Genomic DNA, 5,826 nt, shown 5'->3' with positions numbered 1-5,826 from the left:
CTCTGTCTCTCTGTCTCTGTCTCTCTCTCTCATACTCACACATACACACACACACACACACACACACACACACACACACACACTCACTCCTTCCTCCCATCTTCCCTGGCCTGGTGAATCTTCACACAGAAAGTTAACTCTAGCTCCTCAGAACCCACCCTTGCTGGAGTGGCCTTTATTTTGTTTTTCTTTCACTAGGTTTTTTTCTAACCTCTAAACCCACAGTCAGACATCTCCTGATAGGTCCCGATTGCAAGAGGACGCAGGCCAGTCTGAGGGATCCCCCCCACCATGCACGAATTTCATGCATTGGGCCTCTAGTAGTTAATAATACTCTATTGCATATTTGAAAGATATTAAGAGATTAAGTCTTAAAAGTTTTCATCACAAGAAAAAATGTATGAAGATGGATGTTAAATAGATATTGCACAAGTATCAAATTATTACATTGTACACCTGAAAATAATAAAATGTATGTTAATTATACCACAATGAATAAAATAAATATAAATAAAAGCCAACAATTAAAAAACATGTAGAATATATGTGGTAGCTGCTTTTCCTTTAGCTTTTGCAATTCTTATGACAATAATAAGACACTAACATATTTGAAGAGCCTAATAGAATTTACTGTTTCTATAGTGTGATAAATTAAATCTTTCCTAGGCATTAATTACTAATATATGTCTGCTTACTAGTATGGAACCATAAATATAGCAAAAGAAATATGAAAACAAACTATAATTATATGTAATATCAAAATTATATAGCTGTACATTCTTCCAGAGGAATTGAAAAGATTCCATCATGAGGTTTTATATGGTATTGATATAAGGTTTTGCTATACGGTTTCCATGTGGTAGAATTTTATACAGAAGTGTGAAGGAAAGGAAGAGGTATTAATTTGTGAAGGAGGGAGACAAAAACATATGGTGTTAGGGCCTATTGGCAGAAAAAATACATTTATTTACTAGATAAAAACTTGTGCTAGAGTTTGTGATAAGTATGCTACACTATTTTAAGTTTTTATATTTGCTTAATGTTTGAGATTTGACTGAAATGCTATAAGCATTTTATGCTTTCACTAGAGGCCCAGTGCATGAAATTCATGCATGGATAGGGTCCCTAGTGGCTGCTAGCTGCCGGCTGGGACCACACTTCCCTGGTTGCCAGTTGCCGGCTGGGGCCTCCCTTTGTTCTGCACAGCCCCCTGGTGCTCAGCGCACGTCATAGCGAGTGGTGGAACTCCCAGTTGGTCAAATTCCCGAGGGGATACTTTGCATAATATATATATGTAGACTAGAGGCCTGGTTCATGAAAATTGTTCACGGGGGGTGGGGGGCAGCCCTCAGCCCTACCTGTACCCTCTCCAATCCAGGAGTCCTGTGGGATTGGGCCTAAACTGTCAGTTGGACCTCTGGCTCCTAATCGCTCACCTGCCTGCCTGCCCTAACCACTCTGCCTGCCTGCCTGATCCCCCTAACTGCCCTCCCCTGCCAGCCTGATCCCCCTAACTGCCCTCTCCTGCTGGCCTGATCCCCTTAACTTCCCTCCCCTGCCGGCCTGGTCACCCCTATTAACTTTCTTTTTTAATCGTATCCCCTTCACACACAATTGTATTTGACTTCCTTATTGGCTTCTTCCTCTCACACAATTTTTCTCTCTCCTTTATGTAACATTTTTTCCTACTAACTCATCATTTATAAACTTTTCTTTCTTCCTTATTTCTTAATTCTATTCCATCATCCTTCTTCCCATCTTTCTCCTACCCTCCCACCCTACATTCCTTCTTTCCTTTATCTTTACCCCTGCTCTCCCTCCCATTTTCCTTCCTTCCCACCTTAATTTTTTTCTTCACTTCCTCCCTCAGACCTGCTTCACATTCTTCACATTCTCCTTTTAAGCTCTATTGAATCCCCTTTAAAACTTCCTTCCCTCCCTCTTTCTCTCTCATCCTATCTTTCCCATATATTCTTCTCTACTTACTTCCACCGTTTTAATATCGATCTATCTGCCTAATTATTCACTATCATTTGTCTTTTTTCTTTTCTGACTCCTACTTTTAAAATCTGTCCCCAGTACACAACTATACTTGATTTTCATTATAGCTCCTACAGTTCACTCACACATCCTCTTTCCTTCTTTAACTCTGCTGTCTACTGACTCCTTTATAAAGTTCTTCCCTCCCTCCTTCCCTTTTTTTTTTCCACCAAGCAATTCTATTGGTTTAAGATGAGCTGTATATGAAGTAATAAAGCCATCTGGAGTGGGGTGGGGTGGGAGGCCTGGGGGCATGGCTAGGTCATCTGTCCAGAAGTTGTGTCCCCATTTTTGGCTTCTCTGGTAGATAGGGCAAGACTGCCGTCTCCACAGATCCCAGAGCAGGTAAGGGGTGGGGGAGAGAGAATGGGTAAAGCAAGAGAGAGAGAGAGAGAGAGAGAGAGAGAGAGAGAGAGAGAGAGAGAGAATAGTAGTATATGTGTCTGAGAGAGAGAGAATGTATATGACAATAATAATACACTAACATATTTGAAGACACTAACATGTTTCTCTATAGAGAAGCAATAGTTGTGTATGGATCTATGAGAGAGAGAAACAGAATAGTTGTGTATGTGTCTATGAGAGAGAGAGGATCTGAAATATAGGGTTCTGGGTGTGTTTTGGTGTAAGAAATGGGGAGAGAAAAAGATTGAAAAGAAGGGTAAAAAGGGGAGACAGACCCCACCTTCCTCTTAGGGGACCCCCTTCTCCTGGCCATGTAGTCAGCAACCCCAGCACTGAGTCGGCTGGGGTAGGGCGACCCCATTTGCCCTTCTCCATCTTGTGCTTCTCCTGTGTCTGGGGCTTATCCTCTGGATGCCTTTGTCCTCTCATCAGGAGTCACCTCTGAGCCCCCACCCTGTGGCCTGAGGGGTGAGAGCAGTGGGAAGTGTCCGAATGAGCGCCCTGGTCCTCTGTTGGGGACGTCACTGAGGACGGGGTCACAGCCTCCTGCCAGCTCAGTTTGCCCTCACTTCCCGAGGGCTGTCCATCTGGCCTCCCCGAGGTTATCTCCGTGGCCTCTGGGCCCATCGAGTGTCGAGTGACTCCACCTGGGAGGCAGGACAGGCATCTCCGTTGAGCCCGGGCATCCCCAGAAACATGTCTCCGGATCCTGAAAGATTGAAAGAGCCGCCAGAGCCTGCGGAGGAAGGGGGTGCCGGGAGCTGGTGCTGCTGTGCCCCTCCCCCCCACCCGTGACAGACACGGCGGTCTTGACGGCATAGATGTTTGCCTCCTCTTGAAACTTTCCGCTATTTTTCTTATAGCGAATCCGCTTGTTGCCAAGCCAGTTGGAGACCTGAGAGACGGTGATGCCACGCTTCTTGGTGAGCTCCTCCTCTGCCTCCTCACTGGGGTGCGGGTTACTCAGGTGGGAACAGAAATACTCATTTAAGACCTCGGTGGCCTGTTTGCTGAAGTTCCGGCGTTTCCATCTGGCATCCAGGAACCGGGAGCGCAGGATCATGACGGCCTCGCAGGTGCTCTGCCTGAACTGCATCTGGATGGCGCTGAACTCACGGTGTATGATGCTCACCATCCGCTCCATCTCCTTGGGTGCCACAGGCCTCATGATGTGGTTCATGATGTGGGCCGTGAACTCGTTACATGCCTGCTCATACTTCTCCAGCTCCGAGTGGTAGATATGGTGAATCTGGGCAAGTTTGCTGCGATAGTCCGAGTGTTCGATGGAGTTGTCAGGGGACACGCTGTCCCGGGAAGCTGCAGCGGCTGCTGCTGCTGAGCAACCCCCCCTGCCACGCCCCCCCCTTTCTCAGGCCCAGCCATACTTTTGCCAGAAGCATGTTGTCCAAGTGCATAAGCTGGGGGTCCATCGGCTCCTCCTCCTGGGAGCTTCCGATGCTGAGGCCGGTCTTCTTGATTTCACACAGGACGCTAAAGAGAGCTGGCTTCATTCGGTGGCAGTTTAGGGTGTGTTTCTTGGCCTGGGCCTTGTCCAGGCTCTGGTCCGTGATGGTCATTATCTGCTGCAGAATGTCCCCGATGTCTTGCTTCCCTTGGCCTCCCGGACCCTCCAGCCCCCCACCACCCTTACTGGAAGGCTCGCCAGGGCCCCCAGGCTCCCCACCCACAAGCCCCAGGCCCCCCTGGCCCCCGCCTGGAGAGGACGCCCCAGCAGCCACTCATCCATAGTGGGGGGGTGGGCTGAGGGCCCCTTCTTGTTCTGGCCTCCCCCGCATGGTTACTTCCCCCCAAACTCCCTGGGGCCGCTGCTCCCTCTGCCCCAACCCCCGCCCATCTCTCCGTCTCCTGGGTCCTCCAGGGGTTCACTCCGGCTCTGAAGGGAGACCTGGGGTACTGGCTGGGCCCCCCACAGGAGACCCCTGCCCCCAGTGGTGGAGAAAATGGAGCCAGAGAGAGAGGAGGCCCAGGCAGGGTGTGTGTGAGTGAGAGGGAGGAGCCATCCTTCCCTCCTTAAAACTTCTGTTGCTGGGGGGGGGGGGGGGGCATTAACCCCCAGCCCAAGGCTCAGCCCGGGCCAGGTGTTCGCTGCCCCGCGCCCCTTCCCCGGCCTCCTTGCCACCGTCCTGCTCCCATTCCCTGCCCTGGATGCCCGGCCCAGCAAGGGTGGCCGAGGCCAGCACAGCCTGGGCGCTGCTGCCACAAAGCAGGAGCACCTCCACCCAGAAGGCCTCGGACCATCCACCCCTCCATCCGGGGACCTGCCAGCGGCCCACACCGGGCGTCTGGGCGGGGCTCCTCGCTCCACCTGCATCTTGCCCTTTGCCGGCTTGTTCCCTTTCTGTTTTCTGTTTCTCCCCTAGGCCTGTCTGCATGCAGTCCTGCCTTCCTCTCCCTCTCCTTTCTTCTCCACTCCTATTGTATCCTATCCTACCCCAGGCCTTGCAGCTGCCTGAGCAGAGGGCAGGGACGCAGCCTGCTGATCTGGTCATGACATTATGGGCGTAATGGATAATTAGCATATTCCTCTCTTATATAGGACGAGAGGCCTGTAGCATAAAATTTGTGCATGGGGGGGGGGGGGTTGTCCCTCAGCCCAGCTTGCACCCTCTCCAATCCCAGCCCCCTCAGAGGACATCCAACTCGCAATCTGGGACCACTGGCTCCTAACCGCTCGCCTGCCCGATCACACCTAACCACCTCTGCCTCGGCCCCTGCAACCGTGGCTTTGTCTGGAAGATGTCTGGTCTAATTAGCATACTACCCTTTTATTAGTATAGATATTTATATTCACCCCCATTGAGAGGTTTTTTTCCTGGCTGACACAACCTGTTTGAGAATAAATTATCTGTTGTTAGGAAACAAACCGTGTAAGTTCAACTCTAAACAATAATGGAATTACTATTGTCTTTGTTTAAGACAAAGTTGAAGCTAAACTTTCTGCTTAGCTTTTCAGCAGTTCTGATTTTCAGTTGCTTTCCTTGTGCACTTGCAGGCCCCTGTGCATTCATATTTCAAAAGTCAGTCAAGAATTTGAGGATAGTTTATATGTCAGTTTTGGACCTTTATTTCCTGAACTATCTTCATTTCTGAGCATTTTCTCCTCAATTTCTACCCTTCTAGTAGCTCCAAATTCTCCACTCTATAATGCCGCAGGCCAAGAAGATTGGAATTTTGTGTTTAGCTGACCCACTCCATGTGAACTGAGGAGTGCCCTCTGAACTATATAAATATAGCTCTCACCTTGTTTTGTTTGTTCCTTCAAAGGTCAAACCAACTCCAGTATCTGCCAGTATTTAGTTGCTCTGCAATGCCTTCAAGCTGTTGAGTTTTAAAATATTTTGTCTAGAATTTACAGTTGTT

The 5,826-nt window shown here is 49.1% G+C and overlaps 1 pseudogene; it reads right to left on the bottom strand.

Annotated features, from left to right (window-relative positions):
- Positions 1 to 2,880: 2,880 nt before the first annotated feature.
- LOC102428414 lies at positions 2,881 to 4,068 on the bottom strand (annotated as a pseudogene).
- Positions 4,069 to 5,826: the final 1,758 nt, after the last annotated feature.

This window comes from Myotis lucifugus, unplaced genomic scaffold (genome assembly GCF_000147115.1).
Source record: "Myotis lucifugus unplaced genomic scaffold, Myoluc2.0 scaffold_286, whole genome shotgun sequence".
NCBI lineage: Eukaryota > Metazoa > Chordata > Mammalia > Chiroptera > Vespertilionidae > Myotis > Myotis lucifugus.
The sequence above is the reverse complement of the archived record's forward strand: the minus strand, read 5'-3'. Positions and strand labels throughout refer to the sequence as shown.